Below are 24,000 nucleotides of genomic sequence, written 5' to 3'. Positions count from 1 at the left end.
AGAAGATGTAAGGTAAATGCAGCTGTAGTTGAAAGTTTATGAGACAAGAGGAGAGACTTTTCATGGAAGGTCCAATGTGTGATGTTCGATGATGGTCCATTATTGGTCAGAATATAGTTAGAAGTATGCTTGCAGTAGAATGAAGTGAAGAAGTGGTGTTTACAAGAGTAAGGTTATTGTGTCCACTAGACGCCAGAAGGAAGGAGTAATGCTTGCTTGTATGTAGAGAAACTTAGAGGCTTATAGAAATGTATAGTTGGAAGTAAATGTTACAAATTACAGTAGGCTGTAAGCATTAAATCTTAAAGGGAAGGAAGGCAGTTAGATTCCTGAAGAAGCTGTGAGAGTGAAGTGTCTCGGGGAATCAAATTGAAATACAAGGATGGAATAGTTTGAAATACAGTTTCTGAACTATAAAAGACATATCAAGGAGAGTTGAGTATAAAAGTGTGGGGCGTGCAGGTTTGGGAAGGGCTAAAAGTTATTGTGTTTGTGTGGCTGAGGGATGTAGGTCGTGGGGAAAGATAACACTTGTTCAGGATGACTCAGGAATGCGTAATGAAAGAACAAGTGTGACAGTCAAATGTTTTGTTGCAAAAATTTCGTGTGTTAGGAAAATATACGACAATGCAAATGATAGAAATATTCCTTCAGAGATTGAATCTATGCCTTTCCGACTTGCAGAATAAGAAAGACTGCTTGCCTTGGTTGATTTAATGTACAGAACAGACAAAGAAATGGTATAGTTTGTAGGTATGGAGTGCCAGAAAAAATATTCATATTCAAATATATACTTGGGAAAGGGAAATGGTACATAACGTTTGTCAGTTTATGAGCTAGAGCAGAAAAGATCCTGATTGATGCAGTATAGGAAAGAGGAATTTTGGAAGTGTAATAAAGTATTGCATGGATGAAGCAAAAGTGAATACTGAAGGCAGTTAGAAATTAGGAGTCGGGAGGAGTATGTAACATTTAAGGATGGAGCCACTTTGTGAAGAAAGTGAAGTATGAGGAAGTGGAATAAATGGAAGGAACATAGAACCAATTCCTTTTGTAGAAGTTAAGTTCGAATTCGAATAATACCAAAAGAAAAAAAATAGAAACTGCCTAGGTAAGCCCCTTGAATATATGTGGGGTAAGAGGGATTATGAGAGAAAGAGTTGTAGGGACATGAAGTATATAGCTACTGTACAAAGTTAGAATAGGTGAAAGTGGAGATCGCAGTGCTCTGATATCATAGGTTGGTGCATATGATTCAGCAACCTTTGTAGGAAGGATGAGTGGCAACTAAGGGAGTCTTGCCTGGATGAGGTTAAAGAAATTTAGGAGCAGGTTCTTAGTATTTAGAGCGGATATGTGCAAGGTAGAGCTGAGTGTGTAGGGAAGGTTGATGTGCTGCTGGTGAGTCTTCTGCTCAGGTATGATCATGAAACAAAGCCTAAATTTAAGTCATTTTTTGAACAGTGTGCTTGCTCAGGATTCAGTAATTAAAAGATGAAGGACGATGCGTGTGTTTAAATATATATATATATATATATATATATATATATATATATATATATATATATATATATATACTATATGCAAGCATATATATAGATGTATATAAATATATATTGTGTGTGTGAGAGAGAGAGAGTCTCGAGTCATTTGTACCAGATTTACGTCTAGATATATATATAGCCAAAATTATCTTTGCACGTACTTATTTCTTCATACTAATTTTGGATACGCTTATGAATCCGAGAGGTGAATAGATGAAAGTTGTGACATTCTATGGTGGAATTCGGACTCTCACACGTGAGGCTACAACGAAGATGCCTGACGTTGCAAGTGTCTGCGAATGTGTGGCCAAATGTAAGGAACGGAAATGGGCGAAAACTGGCCCGTGGCAGTTTCTGAATGAGTGGATTGCACTCAGCTCCTCAGCCAGGCTTCGCTTGGGAAGTCGCATTTGTCTGTGATTCGAAGCGTGACCTTGTAATTCACAATAATTTATTCACTGCTTTGGAATGCTCGAATTATTCATTATTTGAGGCAGGCGAGAGAAGATTCGTGTTTCATCTGATTATACTGAGTCACGGGTCTTGAGATGTTCTGCTACTGGATCACACCAGTGTTAGCTTGTGCTAATCGTAAATAGAGTATTTACATACGCACGCTTATATCTACCTATGTTTCTTTTCGTCTATTTATTTTTTATTATATGCGTTTCTTCTTAGAGGGATAACTGTGGTGTTGCTCGTCTACTATATACATATACATTATATATATGATGTATATATATAACATATATATATAACTAATGTATATATATTCTGTATATATGCACACTTATTTATATTTATGTAGTATATGTGTGCGGGTGCGGGTGTGAAGGCAAGCGAACGTGTAAGCATACGCAGCTTACAGTAGATAAGCTTTACTTACATATATCAGTCCCGCTCCAACATCTGCAGACCCATCGCACAGAAGTAATCCCTGGTAAATGATTGCTAGGATTTCTCTCTCTCTCTCTCTCTCTCTCTCTCTCTCTCTCTCTCTTCTGCGTACTTAACCACCTTTCCAATTATCAGTGTACACATTGAACCCTCTTCTCCTGTGAAATGTCAAATGATCCAAATTGAATGAAACTATCGGGGCTTTGCCCTCCTCATGTTCCGTCGCATCTGGTCGATGTCCGTCTCTGTCTCTGGCTCTGTCCCCGCCGACACCCCTCTCCCAAAGAGAGGACTGCAGAGATGCGGCGTGGGGGGGCTCTTGAATACCTGGAATTCATTCCCGGGTTCGAATCTCAGTGCCCTTGACATATATGCTTTGTGTTTGTTGTGTTGACGTCAATTCCTGGGATTCTTCTGCTTCAGTCCGAAATTTAACATCACAAGGGAGGAGCTGTTTCTTAGTGATTGGTCAAGGAATCCTGACTTTGCACAGCAACATAGAAGGTACTTCAGTATATGATAGAGCCTCCTACTCACGCTGCACTCACCTGTATCTTGCTAAATATTGAAGTCCTTCCATTGTTATACATCAATAATCCATCTTCCGAACACTTCTGTATTATACTCTTCTCACTTTTCAAATGAATGTAACATCTCCAGTTACTGTTCTTTTACTTTTCGTTTACAATCGACATCCACACTTCACTTCTGTAAAGAGAATTGGCTCATCAGTACCTTTTTAAGTTCCGAATTTGACTTCCATAGATACACCCATGGACCTTTGATACACCAATCTCTTCCGTATCTTGTACACACATCTTAGTACCTTCCTTGCTTCAATTATTCTAAGACATCTCTCGCCTAAATACTTACATAGTAATTCAGTTGGATGGGTAGAGAAAAGGGAGGCCTAGAATGTTCCGGGTGGAAAAGGCGAAAGAATTATTGTAATGTGAAAGCATTGATATTCAGGGTGAGCTGAGTATGCGTCCAACGTATGGGTGATAGGTGAGAGAGAAAGAGTGAGTGTGTGTGTATATGTGTGTTGGGGTTATGAGCTTGATCCTGGTAAGTCGTCTGAATGAAGCGACTGGTATTATGATGGAAGTTTTCTCATTAGGAGGGTCATCCTTCTTTCAACAGATAAGCATTGAAGGTATTGCTGTCTGATGTTATTTTCTATTATATATATATAACTTATATGATTATATATATATATATATATATATATATATAACACATATAGTATACTCGTAATATATATATGTGCAGATATAAAGTTACAGCCACGAAGGAAAGTGAAACAGTTGTTTCACTTTCCTGCATGGCTGTAACTTTGTTCGGTATAATCATCACGTTTTTACCTTATCAGTGATTTAAAATCAAACTTATATATAGTATATATATATATATATATATATATATACTATATATATATATATATATATATATATATATATATATATATATATATATATATATATATATATATATATTGCATAGCACGCGCTTTCGCTTTTACCGATCTGTATTCGTTTGCGTCGCACCAGTTTCCACTTTTAAATTAAAGACGAAGAAACGTTGGTTATGACCTTCTGTGTTTTTCATTTTATTCTATATATTGTTCTCAGTCTCCTGAGATACCATACACGTCGCCCGGTCTTTGGTCTGCAGATGCGAGAGGAGAGAGAGAGCAGAGGAGAGAGAAGAGATCGAGAGAGAGAGAGGAGAGAGATAGAGATAGAAGAGAGAGAGAAGAGAGAGAGAGCTGAAATGCTACTGCATCGATCAGTGGGATGGTGTTCTGCTGCACGCGGCAGAAGCGAGTTGGAAAAAGAAAAAATCAAAGTGGTGCAGCAGTGGATATATACATATATAGTATATACATACACACACATATATATTTTTATCATATATAGTATAAATATATACACAATTAAACATATGATATATGTTATATTATATTTATATATATATATATATATTATATATATATATATATATATATATATATATATATATAGAGAGAGAGAGAGAGAGAGAGATAGAGAGAGAGAGACCCTGTTTCTTTTGTAAGATGACAGAAAAATGATCCTTTATATGTCTCTTTTACTTGAGTTCTGAAAATCTTTATCATTAAATCGGGCTAGATGATACCCTTTGTCGCATAATACTACTATTATTACTACGTCACCAGATCTAAGACCAATGAGATGATGATGATGATGATGATAGATGATATCGATGACAGTAGTATTGCTGGTAGTGTCGGTGGTGGCTGTGTTCTGATAGAGACGATTCTCCCTGTGTAATTTCCCTCTTGATTGAAAGATGGCATGTTCTGGTCACGGCATTCCACCGTTTCAGAGCGACCTCCCCCTCACCCCCCCCTCCTCCTGGTGTCGTGACGAAGGAAAAGAATAGCTGGGAGGGAGAAAGGTGCTCGTGTTTCTGCTGTTTCTTTCTCATTTTTTTCTTTCTACAACACGTAGAGAGATGATTTTGTTCATTCTCGCTTCCATTCTTCAGTGTTGCTAGCCAACCTATCTAACTATTTCTTGATAATGTAACTTCTTGCTCCATTCTTCAGTTTTGCTCGCGGCCAACCTATCTAACTATTTCTTTTTATGTAACTTCTTGCTTCCTTTCTTCAGTGTTGCTGGCCAAACTCTCTAAGTCTTTCTTGTTAATGTAACTTCTTGCTTCCATTCTTCAATGTTGCTAGCCAACCTATCTAACTATTTCTTGTTAATGTAACTTCTTGCTTCCTTTCTTCAGTGTTGCTGGCCAAACTCTCTAACTATATCTTGTTTCTGGATCTCTTTATCTTGCTGGCCAGCTACTCCAACTCACCCTTTCAGTCTTGAACGCTGAATGGCCGAAAGTGCCCAAATGCTTGGCCTGGTCGCTTAAATTTCGTAGAACCATAGTCATCTCTTATATCTTGCGTTCACAATCAAAACGATGAACTTGGTTGGCGTGATGTGGATAGTTTACCATTTTTAGTTTTCTGGAAAAGAAAATTATTGAGGTGGCTTTGTCTGTCTGCCCGTACTTTTCTTGTCCGTCTTCAAATCTTAAAAAAAAACTACTGAGCCTAGAGGGCTGCAAATCGGTATGTTGATCATCCACCCTCCAATCACCAATAATACCAAATTGCAGCCCTCTTGCATCAGTAGTTTTTATTTTATCAAAGGTTAAAGTTAAACTGGTTCACGCTTCTGAACAACACAGGCCACCACCAAGCCGTGGCTGAAAGTTTCATGGGCCGCGGATGGAAGTTTCGTACAGCATTATACGCTGCGCAGAAAACTCTGTTTTTGCAGAAGAAACTTCGGCGCATTTTGTACTTGTTTTTTTTTATTGGACAGGAAATGTATTGTGGTTAATGCATGGTCATGACTGACTGCTACGTGTTTTGCTTATTTCTTGAATAAAACTTGCACAGGACGAAGTTGAGGATCAGTTCGTGACCCCACAGTTATTCAAAAGCACTCGACGCTCAGCGAATGACCAATACGAAATGGGTACAATTAAGTCGTCGGATCTTGATCGTTCTTAGCACTGTGGGATCTTTTATACTTTGATGGGGTCTCTCTCTCTCTCTCTCTCTCTCTCTCTCTCTCTCTCTCTTAGCTCACGTCAGTCCTGGCTAAGAAGAGGTAGTCTCTGAAGATTCAGTTATACCTGCTAATACGTTTTATACTATATATATATATATATATATATATATATATATATATATATTATTAAATATGTATATATGTAAATATATTTCTATGCATACATATGTTTATACCTATATACATTTGGAATATATATATATATATATATATATATATATATGTGTATATTAAATATATATATATATGTATATATATATATATATATATATATATATATTATATATCATATACATATACATACATATACATATATCAGTTGTTTTTCCTTACTCTTTGAATTTAGAAGCTTTTGTTTGTTTAGTGAAAATTTTCAATGTTCATTTAGCTGGTCTAAGAAACGTCATTTTGAGAAGATGCTGTTTGATTTTAGTAAAGAAAAAAAGAATAGTGCATGTTGTAATGATTTATTTAGTATCTGAGAAACATTGACACAAAGAAATATGAACCGTGGTTCCGGTCGTGGAAGTTTTCTACGTAAGAGGTCAATTTTAAAGTGCAATAATTGCTGTCTTCCTGTCAAGAAAAAGGATTTTACTGTATCGTGCTTATTTCTATTCCTAAAAATGTGTACAATTGTTGATATATGTACTGTGATATACAATATATAAGTTTATGGCTTTTTTAAATTCTGTATGTATTTGCAAGTTCACCAATATAATATTCAAACATGATTTGTGTAGTGTGAGTTTTTTTTTACGCGTTTACAATACTTTCAATAACCAAGTAGAAGAAAAGGTAAAACAGCCTCTGTGGAACTTGTATGATTACTAAGAATGTTGATTTCGTGAAATCTGAATCTTACCAGTTACTGACATGATGAGAACCAGGATACGGTTGGGACCAGATTTAACAAATTCGATGATAATTTCAGGACAGGCTGCTGCATAAGTCGCGCCCCCCCCGCTGGTGTTCCGTAGAATTTATGCGAGGCGACGGTGGAGCCCTCTACCTGGGATGTGCCCTTAAAAGCGTCAGCTCTCAATGAGAAGAGCACTTGTGCTTTGCATCTCGCACTGAAGCCTTTCTTGCAAGGTCCGTTGGTCATCCGGACTTCAAGGAACACTTATACCTGTGAGTACAACAGTAGATTTTGAACATTTTAATTGAGTTTTTTAATTATTTTTTAAAATTTTTATTGGAAGCAGTTTTAGAATATTGTGAGGCGATAAGGCGACGAGGGATTCTATAATATTGGAACTGCTGGTATAGTGGTTAGTGTCGTGGTGTGTCACTCAGATGTGGCAGGTTGACTTCTCCCCCAGGGCGATGAAAAATCACTGGCTCTGTATCATGATCAGTTGCTGCTGCAGTGTAGGGAGGTTGAAACCAACATTCTGTGGAAGCTTGAATTTCAAGTTAGTGGCCCCTTTGGTGTGCTTGTTCCTTGTGAATAGGTTTCATCTACTGAAGTAATAGTAATAATAATAACTAAGCAAGGGTATGAGTTTAAGAAATTTGAAATGTAAGGTAACTCAACAAGTGTTAGTGTTTCATATGTAAGATTTCATAATTTTAGCTTGTAAAATCCTCTTTTTTTTATAGACCTTATGCAAGTGTATATAGGTTATACTTTCCTGTAGCTCTATCTTGAAGTAGGGAAAGCTCTTTAAGGAAATGTTCCTTGTATGAAGACTCTCTGTAGCTAATTATCAACAGGAAAAGAATCATGTTATTTTTTTATTTATAACATGACTAATGTGACTTGTTTTCAAGTCAGAATTGTTCAATAAAAAGAAGTCACGGGGTTACACCTTCTGTAAACTATTACGACATTTATAGATTAATGTTTACTGATTGCTATTATTATTATTATTATTATTATTATTATTATTATTATTATTATTATTATTATTATTATTATTATTATTATTATTATTATTGTTGTTGTTGTTGTTGTTGGCAGAAAACCCAGTTCATAGCTGACTCATTCACATTCCAGTGGATCCCTGAACAGTGGTTCTTAGTGTAGTTGTATTCTGTCTTGTTCAGTAGACAAGAAAATAGACCATTCCATTTAAGCTCTTAGCTCCGCAAGTAATGCAAGTGTTTCTGTCAGTTGGTTGGTCGTTCAGGGTATGAGAACTAACCCCTGAAGAAGACTTTAGTCTGTTTTCATAAGACTTGACTCTCTTTTTGGAAGACTTTATTCTGTTGTCGTGCCTTCCACATTTCTTCTGTTTTCCGTAGTTCTATTTGTCCTGCCCCTTTGTCAGTGTACTGCTAAATGATGGACGGTAAAAATGGACTTCCTTTACTTGTTAAATACAAAATAAACTGAAGAAATTGACTTAGGAATCTGAAGTGGCGATTTTTAGTATTTTAATTTTGGGCTGAATTTAATCATCACAAAATCATTTCTGCTCTGCTGAAACTCGATCCTATGCTAAAAGTGATTTATACCTGTAAAAATACGTTTATATGTATTCTAATTCCGTAAATGACTGATGCTATAATTATACAGCAGTATGAGTATACATATTCATGTTGTGTTACAAATTAATAAGAAGCGGTATTTTTAAGTTTGCCACATGCCTTGAAATAGCTTTCAGCTGATTATTTCATTATCTGCGTGACTCATTATCATATATTGCCAATAGATTGCCTCATAACATGAGTCATGGTTTGGTCTAGATTATTATTATTATTATTATTATTATTATTATTATTATTATTATTATTATTATTATTATTATTATTTTCATTATTATTGTTATTATTAGGTAAACTGCAACTCTAGTTTGAAAGCAGAATGCTACAGCGTTATACATCCCACTGAGGAAAGCAGCCCAGTGCAGAAAAAGAACTGCAGAAAAAAAAAAAAACCATAAAAGAGAACCAACGAAGAAAATAGAATAAAATAAGACAAACGACGAAGTGAGACTATTTATTAGTTCTGGTGCTCCTTAATTAGTCAACGGTTTACGTGACTGAGACAAAAGTGTTCATCAACGGTCAGGTTCCAGAGCCGGAAAAGGGATACATTTTTTAAAATCAAACTTCGCAGCTTTTATGGGGAATTAGGATTGCAGATTGAAAAGCATTTTTGTAGCATGACTGTATTTGTCTATTATGCAATTGGCGTCGCTAAGGTGTCCAGTTCCTGGGTTACTGTTGCGTTTTGTGACTTGGTTCTTTTTTTTGAGAAGTTGTTGGTGCGTGTCTATTTATTATAAAAATTTTCGTAATGTACAAACACCCTTCAATATTACACATTATTTCAAGGGTTCTGCTATTCAAACTATACCAATATATATGTATATACGTATATATGCAACATATATTTGCAATGTATATATATATATATATATATATATATATATATATTATATATTAATATATAGTATAACTTATACTTATGTTGAGGTAGCAGCATAATGTGAGCTGCATGGAATGTATATATAGTATATAATTATATATATATATATATATATATTATATATATTATATATATATATATTACTACTATATACATTCCATGTAGCTCACATTATGCTGCTACCTCAACATAATATAGTAGTATATATATATATATATAGTATTATATATATTATATATATATATATATAGAGAGAGAGAGAGAGAGAGAAGAGAAGAGAGAGATTTTAGAGAGAGACGAGAGGTGACGAGAGATGGAGAGAGAGGAGAGAGAGAGAGAAGAGAATACGAGAGAGAGAGAGAGAGAGAGAGTAGAGAGAGAGATTTACATCTATGCACTGAATATGAAAATTTAACTTTGTCCATTTTTCCACAGAATGTTACGCATATTATTTGGTTTATGACGTAATATCGCGAGACGTTCATATGTAGTTTACCAAAGGAAGTTTGACCACAGCAATTAGACAAAACATTCCTGCTTCCTAAGAACAAGTTTCGTATCATAAAAGTTAAAGGACAATAATGACAGTAAGATAGCTGCGCAATATTTTGAGAGAGAGAGAGAGAGAGAGAGAGAGAGAGAGAGAGAGAGAGAGAGAGAGAGAGAGGTGGGTGGGGAGTAGAAGGTGTATGATTGCATATTCCTTGTAGTCCTCTTACAATTTCCTGATGGTGAACAGAAGTAAGTCCATCTCAGACTTGATCTGGTTCAAAATCTCTTAATTAATCTTTTCTATTTGAAGCACTAAAATGCTAATGAACGAGATGTCAACTTTATAGAAGGGACGAACTATATTTCCTGTTTTGATTAATTTTTACTAAAGTGTGAACATACACTCACTCGTCTTAACTGTGCATTTTACCGGGAAAATGTTTTGATATACATCGGGATTTATTGGTGAAAGTTTCTCACAGTTCATTTTATTATTATTTACCATTACAGTACAAGGAACGCTATATAACCTGAACTGGAAAAGTAAAATGCTACAAGCCCACAGGCCCCAAAAGTGAAAACATTCCAGTTGTACAGAAAAATGAAATTGAAATGAAAGGAATAAACCATGAAAGAACATAAGAAACCATTGGATTAGTAACAGTAAATCGAATAATTAAGAAAATAAAGTGAACATGACAAAGAAACATTATGTACTGAGACACGTCAGAAGGAAGTTTAAAATAAACAAGAAAACAAAATGAATTTGACAAATACACTTTATGAAGTGGGACTCATGTCACCACGAAGTTTGAACTTCTGGAGTTCCAACGCGTCAGTGACAGTAGGAAATCATTCCAAAGTAATGGAATAAAACTTCTAGAAAACTAAGTAGTTTTAAACTTTGCTTACGCAAAGGCAAGATGTTAGAGCTGGATTTATATTTAGTACTACATGGTGAATGATATCATGTGGGGAAGATTTGAAATTCTGAATACAAAGGATGGACGTAATTGTGAAATTCTGTACGTACACAGCATAAGTCGACTGAAGTTATATATATACTTTGCCTGTTATCGAGAAATTGTATCCATACTGCCGTATCCTGACTGTTTTGATTAGCCAATCTCACATCATGATTACTTTCCAATGTCACCTTGGACCTTAAGCTTTCTCTATTTCACGGTTTTTTTTTTTATAAAAATGTCATTTATTCTACCAAAAGAAGAGCTTGGTATTGTTAAGGCTAGTTTTACCAACGGAGGTGACGATTTTAGTGGGTTTTATTCCTGTGGAGATGATAATGCTTAATGTATCTTAGGAGATGATATGTTAATGCGAAATTCCTCAGATCGTTTTTGTTACCGTCGTTAAGATATTGCTCTAATGTCTTGGGTTCTTATATGTTTGCCAATATTGCTTGCAGTACTACAGGATTTCCTCTTTGTCAACAGTGATAATTTGAATTGATTCCATTGCCTAAATTATCCTCTTAGGTCATCTTCTGCCGGAACTTTACCGCATGTACATGGTTTCCTCACGGAAATATTACTGAAAGTTTTTTTTCCTCCTTGAGTTTGAGAAAAGGGGGGAATTTGAGTGAAATATTTAACTTATATTGCGGTTTATTTATTTGGTATGTTTTTATTTATTACTTTATGTTTTCCACTCATATACGAGTATAAGCTCTCGCTTCGGTAAAAGCCTGCTTTCCAAATTATTCATCTTGTAGGTTTGCTCATACAAGTATTAATACGTTCTGAATAATAATAATAATAATAATAATGATAATAATAATAATAATAATAAGAAAAGTGATGGACTCCTAAGGAGGCAGTATGCAGCCCGGAACCCACACTATAAATACACCCTTAGTTCAATTGGAGTACTGTGATAGAGCAAAAAAATAAAAAAAATAAAAAAAAAAAAAATAATAATGAGATACTGGAAGTTGAACTAAACAAGTAGTTTTGAATATTTTACAGTGTATGGACATTCTTACACCTTGCATTTTAGTCGTAAGTCAAACTTATATTAGCCAACATACCTGTACTATGGATATTGCACTTAGTTTTTGATTAGTACAAGTTATCTATGGTAACTTCTACTGATTAAATAGGTTGGTCGGTTTAGGTTAGTTAAGGTAGCTTCTGCCCCTGCCCAAAAAACACAACCTTTACTGACTCTGTGCGTACCCTTTGCTGGCTTTGTGTGCCCTGTACTGACTGTGCGTACCCTTTACTGACGTAGTGTATGCCCTTTACCGGTTCTGTGTACCTTTACTGGGTCTGTGCGTACCCTTTGCTGTCTCTGCTGCGTACCCTTTAGAGATTGTGTATCCTTTAATGACTGTACGTACCCTTTATTGGTTCTGTGTGTACCCTTTACAGTCTGTGTACCTTTTACTGGCTCCGTGCGTACCCTTTACTGACAGGGTACCCATTACTGGCTCTGTGTATACCCTTTACTGAATATGTGTACCCATTACTGCCTCAGAACATACCCTTTGCTGACTGTGTGAGTACCCTTTAGTGACTGCGTGCCCTTTACCGAAAGTGTATACCCTCTACTGACTCTGTGCATACCCTTTAATGACTCTGTATACCATTTAGTAACTCTGCGTACCCATAATCTTTAAACTGACTCTGTGCGACCTTGTTTACTGGCTCTTCTGCTACCAAATTGACCTAAGTCTGTTCATACCCTTTACTGACTCTGCGCATACTTTTTACTGACTGCGTATTTTTTACTGGCTCTCTGCGTACCCATTACTGACTCAGTGCTTACCCTTTAGTGCTGGGGCTTTACTGACTGTGCGTACCCTTAACTTACTCTGTGCGCACCCTACTGACTGTGCGTACCCTTAATTGACTGTACGTACCCTTTACTAGCTCTGTGCGTACCCTTTAAAGACTCTGTGAGGGGATATGCTTGAATTGAAAGGGCAGCATCCCGGGAGTCTGGCCGGAAGTCACTGACATGTGATAAGACAATTTCATAATCCTTATCTGAGGTTACTTTTATCATATGTAAATTGTTTAAAGAAGAAGCTCTGCTTTCTTTTGTGAAGAAAAATAAGTAATGATACTTATGTGTTGATCATCAGAAAGGTATTGAATATGACTTTCTTAGTTAAAGATACCTTACAAATGATTCTCATCGTAGTCATGGCTTTGGAGAAGCCTAAATAAATCATAATAAATCGAATATCTCTCTTGGAAGGAAAAGGGCATTGCAGCAAATACACTTGAGTCTCTGCACCACTTTGTTTAATGTCTCGAAAGGTGACCCGTAGAGATGCCAGTAAGGTTTTGTTTGGTTTCCTGTTGCGTGCTTGAAATAGCCAATTAAGATTACGCGTTTCCATGAGTGTTACTGCGGTGTGATTTTAGCTGATTCATCCGTTGATGGGACGTGACCTGTTTACCCCAGGACCGCTTCTTTTGTGCCTTGGCTCTAGTTCACGAAAGGACGGTCTTTATTGCTATTGGTGTTCTTGAATAGTGCATTCGTTCTCATATACTTGACCAACAAGTTTCCGTAGAGTAGATTCGACTAGAATATCGGGAAAAATTGTATGACTTTGCTAGCGTTAATAAATAAGTTTATAGAGAATTAAAATATATTTTGTTACAACTATCCACAGAACAATAAATGAAACTAGAGAATAAATGATGAAGCACGAAAAATCTGCCTGAGTGTAGCTTCAAACCAAAGACTTCACAATAAGAAACTGTGAAAGGCCATATGATGACTCGTTAGATGTGTCATTCACTATATCACCCTCTTTGGCTGAAAGCACCTTATAAGACCTGGCGACTTGATAGGACTAGACTTCTCATTTATATAACGAGAAATGACGTGAAAACCACAACAGTATGATACGACATCTCACAGTAAATATGATATATATATTTCTATACGTTCTGTGTACAAATGCGTTCACCGATCCGACATGCAGGGGGAGGAGGTTGGGGGCCGGGGGGGGGGCCGGGGGGGGGGGGGGGGGGGGGGGGGGGTGGTATGGTTGCTGGGATTCGCAAGTCACATCAGGTCTTAGAAGTAAACCGGATCCAGTGATGGTCATGATTTATTTCAGGAAGGTAGACACGTGACCCAGAGTAAAAATTAGGGTGTCCACTGCCGGGAACACAACTACCAAGAAATTACATGCAGGTCTGACGAGACATTGCCCTGCAATCCGTGTAATTCACAGATACACGTGAGAAAGAGGAACGTCAAGATAAACGAGTGGGAAAAAAGCGGAAAAGTTATAATTATTAACATTATGGAGAAAGTTTACAAGGCCACAGATTTGTAAAGCAAGCTTTCCTAAAGTAGAACGCCCGAGTGCGAACAGGAAAAAACAGGAAGAATATGTAATGTAAATCAAGTTAGGAAAAGAAATATGTATATGATTGTAAACACAATAGTTTTGGCCAAATCAGCTTACGGTAGTGGTTTATGGAATTTTGAAGTATTGTCATAGCCTCTCATATACTTATAGGCGTCGACATAACCAGTACTGTATGGTAGACCATTCTACAGTTTTGCAGTTTATGGTACTGAAAAATTAAAGTAAGAAGATTATACAGTGCAAAATAAGTAGCCAATAGATATATGTTTCGGAGCAGGTCTAAATATTGTTACTTTCTTTGGACTAAGGAAACCACCCCTTCGAACAATCATGTCATAAAGTTAAATATTCGGAAGGTTGCTGATTTCTAGCCAGTGGACCTTTATTGCATTAATTTTTTGAAAGATCTGAATCATTATGCACTGACATCATCTTTGTAGATATAGGAACCTTACAAGCAGTACCTGATTTCTGGTATAGTGAGATATATATGTTTTAAATGCTATATAAGAGAAAGTTTGAAGTCTAGGACAGCACCAAGTATTATGAAATCCTCAGAATTCAGTACAGTATTACCAGACAAATCATACGAATGAAATCAAGTATACAGCCTCCATTGACAACAAAGTTTTTTGTAAGAGGTAGGTTGAAGCCTTTTCCTTCATAACTGTCGGAAAAGTTGTTGTTTAAGGCAGAGATTGAAGGCAGACTTTCTTCTCAAGTGCCGACAAGGCTATTCTTGCAAAGGCAGTTTATGAGGCATGTAAATAAACGAGCGTGCAAATTGAACAGGGTCATTCAGGAAGCTTATTAGCAAAGGTAACAAGAATAATAAAAACTTTTATGTTCACTGGTATCAATAATAGTCGAATCACTCTAAATTGGAGTTTTTCGTGAGCATTAAAACGATAGTTTTCAGATTTTTAAAGTATTTTTTTTTTTAATAAAACATTACCAAAGATTTATTTGCTTCAGGTTTGACAACAGAAATTTTCAGTTGATCAAATTATTTTTCTCGTTTTCATAGGAAAGGAGAGGAAGGGTCCCCCCCCCCACCCCTTCCCCCGAAATTAACATGTGAACCAAGCGAGTCGGAAGATAGACTTACGAAATTGGTTCAGGGGTAAATTATACAGTCATATTGCCTTAATCATTTAAACTGATTTACCTTGGCATTGGTCCCCAGAAAAAGTTGCTTTTCCGAGCACCAAGAGGTAGCACGCATGAGTTTTGTGGGGTTCATGAGTCTTAGGATATTTTGCTTGTCACTTGAATGTCAAAGGACGGCTTTGATAACCGCCTCTTCTTAAATGTTTTTACTACCCAAAGTTCCTCACTTCCTCAGTTGCAATATTAATGTGTGCTCTAGAAAGACTGGTACGGTGGATCCATTGGCTTTGTTAGCAGAAGTAGTGCACACGCTCTTAATGTCGAAAATAGAAGAGAGAGAGAGAGAGAGAGAGAGAGAGAGAGAGAGAGAGAGAGAGAGAGAGAGAGAGAGAGAGGTGTCAATTGATACATTTTCTTTTCAAGTGAAAAATCAGTCATGAACTAGAAAACTGAAAAGTTGCTGTGGGTTTGTTTGTGTGTGCTTGGAGATGGGGGAGGAAATGCATGACTAATTCACAAGCACGAAGATTGTAGTACCTTCCATATGACAGGAATGAGATGTTCTTTGCTTTCGTGCCCTTTGAGGACATGGGAACAGTGTCAGAAGCGTCATCTGTAGAGGGGCAATTGATTCGTCAGATGTCAGCGCTTTACGATTTTCTCTTTCATGAATCAGTTGGTGGCGGTGGGAAGAGATTTTATGGGATAATCTCTCCAGCGATATGTCAGTCATGCATTTTTTAAAGCGACTTTTGTAAACTTGTCATGTATTGATTGTAACGTTCACCTTTACCCCAAGACTGTATCGCTCCTCCTTCCCTTACTTCTTGGTGTGGTTATTCGCGTTCTTATTAGAGCCTGTTCCTTCAGCGACTCTTGATCGCCAGAGAGCCAGCCTTCTGTCAAGGTTATCCGATGCTCAAGGGCGTTATGCGGGCGATATTCTCGCTTAGCTCCTTCTAGTGCTTTTCTGTAAATTACTCTCATTTTGTAAGTCTCCTCCTGGCTCGCTTTTTTTTTCCCCTCAGAGTTGGACATTTTTCTTTTTCTGCGCAAACTTGGTCAGCGAGTTGTCCTTTTTGCATCACAATATGAATCTGTGTTATGATTAATAATAATAATAATAATAATAATTAATAATAATAATAATAATAATAATATTAATAATTAATTATTATTATTGAATATATTATTATATTATTATTATTATTATTATTATTATTATTCAGTAGATGAAACCTATTCAACAAGCCCAGATGGGCCCTTGACTTGAAATTCAAGTTTGCAAATAATATGGTGTTCATAGTAAGAATTAAGAGGAAGTAAAGTAAAATACAATAAAAAAAAATTAATAAACACATAAATAGAATAATAAATAGATAAACTGATGTAAAAGTATTAAAATACAAGAAGAATAATAAAATAACAATAAAGATAATAATAACTGTAGCTCTCTGTTCACCACTGACATTCATCTTTCCGGTTCTTATTGATAATTTGACGGCAGATAGGCATGACATCCCAGGGCCATTTGTAAAGGCTAGGCCTAAAAGGAAAGAGGGGAAAGAAATTGGAAGAGATTAAGATAGGCTTAAAACCGGAGAGGTGACGGAGTCCAGATTACAGGCCTCGAGGGAAATGGGAGTAGCTAGGGAATGACTGTATTTATTCCAGGTAGATGCAATTTATATTTACATATATATAAATATATATGTATATATATAATTTATATATATTACTATGTAATGTACATAGAATGTGATGCGTGAGGCGTTTAATGCAATGAAGATTACTGTCTGGCCGTCAGAGTTTTTTTTTTCTTTGCAGCGTCATTCATTTTGTACTCTTCCTGAAGAAACTGCAAAATCTATCTGTACAAAATTTAATATGCATCCATATACCTATTTATATTTTCTGGGTATATTACAGATAGTTCACGGGTAATTCCTGCCACATACTTCTGCATTTTTCAGAAATGCAGAATAGCATAACGTACGTGATACGTTTTTTTTTATTGCAATCTTGTTGTAAAATGTACTGATATATCGCCGTCTGGACAAGTGCGCTAGTTCATGTATAATAATCTTAGATCTGTATTCTCTAATATACAAGACGACGAAAAAATCCGTCACCTTCAGATTGTTGTGTTGAAGCTGGTTTATAAGCAACCGGGCACAGTTCAACGGAGGTACAGTGGCTTTTTTAATCAGGTGCGTTGCAATTGCTCCGTCCTTTTCAGTGATTCGAACTCTTGCTCTATCGGATTTAGATCGTACTTCATAGACCCCAGATTGCGAGGATATGTGTATTTCTTTCACCAAACATCTTTACGGGTGGTTTTAGAGCAATGGTTCTTAAACTTTATATTAAACCCCCCCTCCCCCCAAGAGTGGTCCTTCCCTCTACGCGCCTCTTGCATCAATGCGTCAAATTTCCTCCCAGTTTAAAGGAAAATAAAAGAACTAGAGAGAGAGAGAGAGAGAGAGAGAGAGAGAGAGAGAGAGAGAGAGAGAGAGAGAGAGAGAAGGGGTTTCGAGGGATAGAGAAGGAGGTAAATAATTACAAAACATGGTAAGCCCTACGAGTCCTAACTAAAGTAATAGACCATAAGAAACATTATAAGGCGATACTTTTGTATTTTTTCATAAGCTTGAGAGTATTGGCAGAGGACTGGAAGAATACAACCTCTAGAACAGTAATTCTTAAACGGAGGGGGACTCTAATCGGGCCTCAGCAATTTCCAGGGGAGGCGCGAGCCCTAGGAAAAAAAGAAAAAAAAAAATCCACAATTATATTCGTTATTCTCTTCACAAGTGAGGAACTAATATTCAGAAGGATGAGGTTGCAAGCCACTAGCATGCCCCTACGTGCGTTCAAAGGGCATATGTGCCGAAAGCGTTCTGCATTTTTTGAGGGTTACCACTTCAAGTACTGGTCAGATCCAGCGGTGCTTAATGTTGTAGTTGTCCTTTTCTACGGGTACATTTTCTTGCGAATTCTCTCAGTCGCTACAAGTCGTCAAACAAATTCTTAATCATTCCATTGCCGCGTCAACAGGGGTTCGAAGCAGTAAACAATGTTTGTTAAATATACATTAAATATATTGTACGATATATTATACTGTATTGGAAAGAATAAAGTCAAAAGAATGAGGAAAACTAAGAAAGAAATGAATGACTTATAATGCCTTAAGCGCTTTATTGTGGCTGAATACGCGATTGTGGTCGTGTCTTATGTGACAGCTCAAAAGAAAGCATTACGAGGGATTGTTTTTATGACAGTTATGAAATGGTCTGAAATTGACAGTAAAAATAGCATAGTATGTACTTAACTGTATTGACAGAAGGGAGGCAATAGACTGAGAAGACATACAGATAATAAAATGCATCAATAACAACGGGTTGTTTGACTTGGCATGTGAATTTGAGTGCCAGAAGCCATTAATCGTTCACTCTATAGATGAATGCGTCAGAGGAGCTCACAGTCGACCTCAGATCTTGTTTATAGGGTCCTTGCCAGGTATTTTATGATTGAAATACTTCTCCAGCGAGGGCCGTGAGACATTTTAACTTTATGCAAGTACGTTTTCTTTAATTGGTATTTAAAAACGTATCATCCAGCTGTCTTTAGAGGGGTAGGTAAAATTTCAGTGTTTAGTGCACAGAATGCGTCCCTTACGACGCTCCTGATTGGCTGTTGATAAGCCAATCACAGGGCTGGAAACTCTCAGTCTCTCGAGAGAGTTCACATGGGCAGGATGTATGTGCCACCTCTCCTGATGGATACGTCTTTCAGGAGAGGTGGAACATACATCCTGCTTATGTGAACTCTCGAGAGAGACTGAGATTGGCCTATCAACAGCCAATCAGGAGCGTCGTAAGGGACGGCCCTGGACGTGAAATGCACGGTTGATGTGAATCTACTATAGTACACTCCTTTTTTATATAGTCCTAAAAGAGCTTTTTGTAAGAGATCAGAAAATACCTGTGAAGCTAAGGGCTTTCATTTAGAGTATACTCCTATGTATCTGAATAATGGATCGCGCTTCCCAACACTGCTCAGATTCATTACCGTGACACCAACATTGTGAACTTAACCCTAACAGTAAGCCTAAATCTCAGAGCCAGCATTTTACCCAGAGTTAATTTGGCATTCGAACCCATTGTTCGAAAAGCCTCTTTGGGCTGCGCCATATGAAACAGTGGAGAAATATACCAGCAATTCTTGTAAGATTAAAAATTGCCCACTGCTTAATGTTCTTGAAATTACCAACTTAACCAGTTAATGCTTGCTGGAAAAGGTATTTGGTCAGTGGTCTTTAAAAATCTTATAAAAAAATCCTACAGCTAAAATCCTTAGCTAGCAAAGCGAATAGAAGACAAAGGATTTGACTTATGGAGGCTGATGAAAGTGAAAGTCATGTAACCGAGGATTCAGCTCATTAACCCGACGAAGAAGACCCCGGTAAGAGGAGGAGAAGGGAGAATAAACCTGAAAACCTGAATAAGCAAGGAAGTTCCAGCAGAAGCATCACTTATATTTCGCAGGGGTCTACGAATCTTAACATCGAAATTCCCCAGCCATTCGTTGGACAAAAGTGAGCGCAGACGCCGACGCAGGCGTAGCGCCATATCAAGAATATGTTAAGTAGCTAAAACGGGACGCGTCCCAGCCGAAAATAACTGCGTTCGTCAGTGTCCTTACAGTGCGAAAGCAGACCGAGTGCCCAACGACACCACCGGCACGACCCCTACAATGCCCCCCCCCCCCCCCCCCCCCCCCCCCCCCCCCCCCCCCCCCCCCCCCCCCCCCCCCCCTCATTTTGTTTAATTGAACTCCTCCGCAGCGGTCCTCTTCATCTGGTCATGATGTGCATGACTGAAGTGTTGTGAGTATGGATCAAGCAGAGTGCCATCTTCTTTTCAACACTTGTATCCATTTGTTTCTATCCTTGTGCTTGTTTCCTATTGAGGCTGTAGAGAATTTATACACACACACACACACACACACACACACACACACAGAGAGAGAGAGAGAGAGAGAGAGAGAGAGAGAGAGAGAGAGAGAGCATTTGTGTTTGCATCTTTGTGAAATTGCGTTATAGCTGTATCCATGATCCCATTTTTTTTTAACTGATTGGTGCTTGTTAATTATATAAATGCCGTATTCTTTATTTTGGGATGAATCGAAGGGCATGCAGACAGGAGAGGGGCGTTTTGACACCTATTATGCATGAAAGGTGCTTCTCATTGGCCTATCTTTTGTTATCTTAGCATTTTTAGTGGAGCCGTCATTCCCAACCTCGCTACCTATTTGGTAGCCCGAATTCTCCCCCCGCCCGCTCTGCCAACGTGGAATCAGAGGAATTAGTTTTGGTGATTCTCGATATAATGGGGTTCAGATCCCATAATAAGCTGTTGATCCCGTTGCTAAGTAACCAATTGGTTCCTAGCCAAGTAAAAGTTTCTAATCCCTCGGGCCAACCCTAGGAGAGCTGGTAATCAGCTCAGTGGTCTTGTTAAACTAAGATAGACTTGATTTTTTTTTCGTAACTGAGAACAGTAGTCTATTATTATGCGGTGATGAAAGGAAAGCAATCTAATGTAGATGACACTTACGTATCTAACTTCAGGGACGTACTACAGTTTTATGTGTGATTTTTTTGTTTGCTTAAATACCTGCAAGGCATTTAATATAAACGGATTCGAGTCGTTGTACAGGAGCCGCTGTTGTTCACAGCTTATACATAGGATAGTTGGTGATTCGCTTCTATTTATTAATTTAGTTTTTCTTTTTTGATGAGTGGTATCCCTTCTCTCTGTATTTCCCTTTACTTACCTCCTCTTATTTCTCCCTAGTAAACATAATTTTCTTTGGATGCCTTAATTTCAAGTCAGTGGCCCCTATGGGCTTGTTCCATATGAATAGGTTTCATCTACTGAATAATGATAATAATAATGATACTAATGATAAAAATAATAATAAGTATAGCGTACTTCTGCACGCTTTTGTTCGCTTCAAGTTGCTTATGGTAAGGAAGGTTAGCCTTGACAGGCATTTGCGAAATGCAGGGTTGGTGATTTTTAAATTTTTTTTTTAATAAAAAAAAAAAATAGTGATTTATTTGATTTTTAAAATTTATTTTATGATTTCGATTTATTTATTTTTGTGTTATATGTTTTTTCAATACTTTTTTCCTCAAAATGTATTTTATGACAGAATTACTATTGATTTATCTTTTAGGTTTCCAGTTCTGGCCTAAAGTATGCACTTGCAATTTTTTTTATATCAACATAAGTAGATGCAGCACAGTTATGCCCAAGTTTTTATCGACCTCCAAACCATATTTTTCTATTTGTTTGCTTTCAAATAACAAAAAATAAAGAAATAAAGAAAAAATATAAAAAATCATGATTTTTAATGAAAAAATCAATGAATTTAATCACATGATTAAATCAGTTTGATTTAATCATTGCCAACCCTGGCGAAATGTAACTTTCGAATTTATGCGCTTATAAAGAATCTTCCTATATTATAGGCTGTCAGCTCGGAACTGATAAAGAATCTCACGAGGCTGTCAGCTCGGAACTGGCGTGGCTCTCCCTTGAGTAGCAGGTGAACAAGCGCGGTCTCACCTGCCTCAGAACAGCTTATCATGCAAACTGAGATTGTTCGAGGGGTGACGGCGCTCGTAAATTACGGCAGGGCCCATTGACCGAAGTCACGCCTGAGATTCAGGTTTATGTTTTGCCAGCGTCCAGGCAATTGCATGAAGCAAAAGCAAAACTATTTTCGCTTACTCGGGGAGTAAGCCTTACAAACAACTCTGTTGTTTTGTTGTTCTTGTTGGGCCGGGGTGGGGGTGTTAGGAAAGCCTAAAAAGGCCTGAAAAAGTGTTTCGCATTGAGTTAAAGACACAGGAATTTTAGGATATGATATTTATGATATATTTATTAGAATGAAAATGTGAAAAATAAATAATTGTGGCGGGAGGGGGGGGGTAGGAAAACCTTTAAAGGTCTGAAAAAAGTGTTTCGCATTGAGTTAACGATACAGGAATTTTATGATAGGATATTTATGATATATTTATAAGAATGAAAATGTGAGAAACTAAATAATGTGCATGTTAAATAGTAGAGAAAAATGATCTCTAATAAAATATACCGTATTTATTTTAAATTTCGTTGGTGAAACAACGCTCTATTTGACTGCAGATTTTAGCACGCGTCCCGAAGTAAGCTGGAGGTCGGATCACGCCTTTAGTCTTCCAGTCTGATATCTGGGAGGAATTTTCTCGTTACCTCTTCGCGTTGATAGCGTACGAAAACGAGAAGCGTTGTTCCGAGAATGAAAAGAGCCAGATGGCGTCTCGAACTACATTAAAACTTCCTATTTTATTCTCTCGACAGAAAGGGATGAATGTCATGACTTCATCTAGTTTCGTTGGCATCCGAGCACAAATGATATCTTTGAGGACAGGATATTTTAACTTAGCCTACAGGCCTAATGGTCTGCCACCGCCCTCACCCCTCCTACCCCGACTCTCTCTCTCTCTCTCTCTCTCTCTCTCTCTCTCTCTCTCTCTCTCTCTCTCTCTCTCTCTCTTTCAACGCGTTTATATCTTCATGAAAGCGATCTGTGTTTTGGTCGTTCTTTTTGCCAAAGTAGTAATGACAACGATATCATTATTATGGTAATTATCATCACAATAACACATCCCCTTGTTATTTTATCTTCATTACTATACGTACCACGGCCATCACTACTGCCATCACTGTCAATCCTTATTACTGTCATGATTAATGCCCCGTCATTCATCTCATCATCTCTACCGCTGTCTTCATCATTGCTGTCGTAACAGTCAGTTTTAACCATCATCACTATACTGTCTTGACTATCAGGATACCGTCATCGTTATAAACTGGTACTTTCATAACAAACCTTTATTATCATCATGACCATTCTTGCCATCACAATCATCATTGTGGTCGTCATGGACGGTCGATTAGTCATGATCATCACTAAACATTATCAAATATCGTTACGGGAAAAATGGCCAGCAACCGTATACCATATCGTTGTGATTATCGAGTAGGGTTCGCTTATTTGCGAAATGTGGACCCAAGGTCACGTGAGGAAAAACAAAGACTTGAAATCTGCTTAGTCTAGCTCAGCCTTGGAGATGCGTACCCTAAGTGCGCATTGGTACTCTGCAAGCTTCTTTGTGTGTGTGTGTGTGTGTGTGTGTTCTAAGCTGTGAACTGAATTGAATTGAATATAGAATTTAGGCCAAAGGCTAATCGCTGGGACCAATGAGGTCATTTAGTGCTGCAAGGGAAATTGACAGTAAGAGGGTTTGAAAGGTATGACAAGAAGAAAACCTCGCAGTTGCACTATGAATCTACAGTTTGGGAGGTTGAAAAGTTACATGGAAGAAAGAGAATGTGAACGGAGGTAGATCAAAAGGTAAGAAAGACCTTGCAGCTAGGGGTCTAACTGACACCGCAAACTGCAAAGACCCTTAAGTAATGCCTACAGTGCACCGCGTGAGGTACACTGACTGCACTACCCTCCTAAGGGGTCTCTCCCGTGGAAATC

General features: G+C 37.4%; 1 protein-coding gene across 1 annotated transcript in view; it reads left to right on the top strand.

The window, feature by feature from the left end:
- The window catches only part of LOC135208458 (alkaline ceramidase-like), a 137,141-nt gene that overhangs the window by 31,250 nt on the left and 81,891 nt on the right, over window positions 1–24,000 (top strand). The window contains exon 2 of the mRNA XM_064240654.1: window positions 6,999–7,198. The gene's annotated coding sequence lies outside the window, so the exon portion shown is untranslated. The remainder of the gene's footprint in view (window positions 1–6,998; window positions 7,199–24,000) is intronic.

Source organism: Macrobrachium nipponense, chromosome 35 (genome assembly GCF_015104395.2).
Source record: "Macrobrachium nipponense isolate FS-2020 chromosome 35, ASM1510439v2, whole genome shotgun sequence".
NCBI classification, from domain to species: Eukaryota; Metazoa; Arthropoda; class Malacostraca; order Decapoda; family Palaemonidae; genus Macrobrachium; species Macrobrachium nipponense.
Note: the sequence above shows the minus strand (reverse complement) of the source record. Positions and strands in the feature narration are given on the sequence as shown.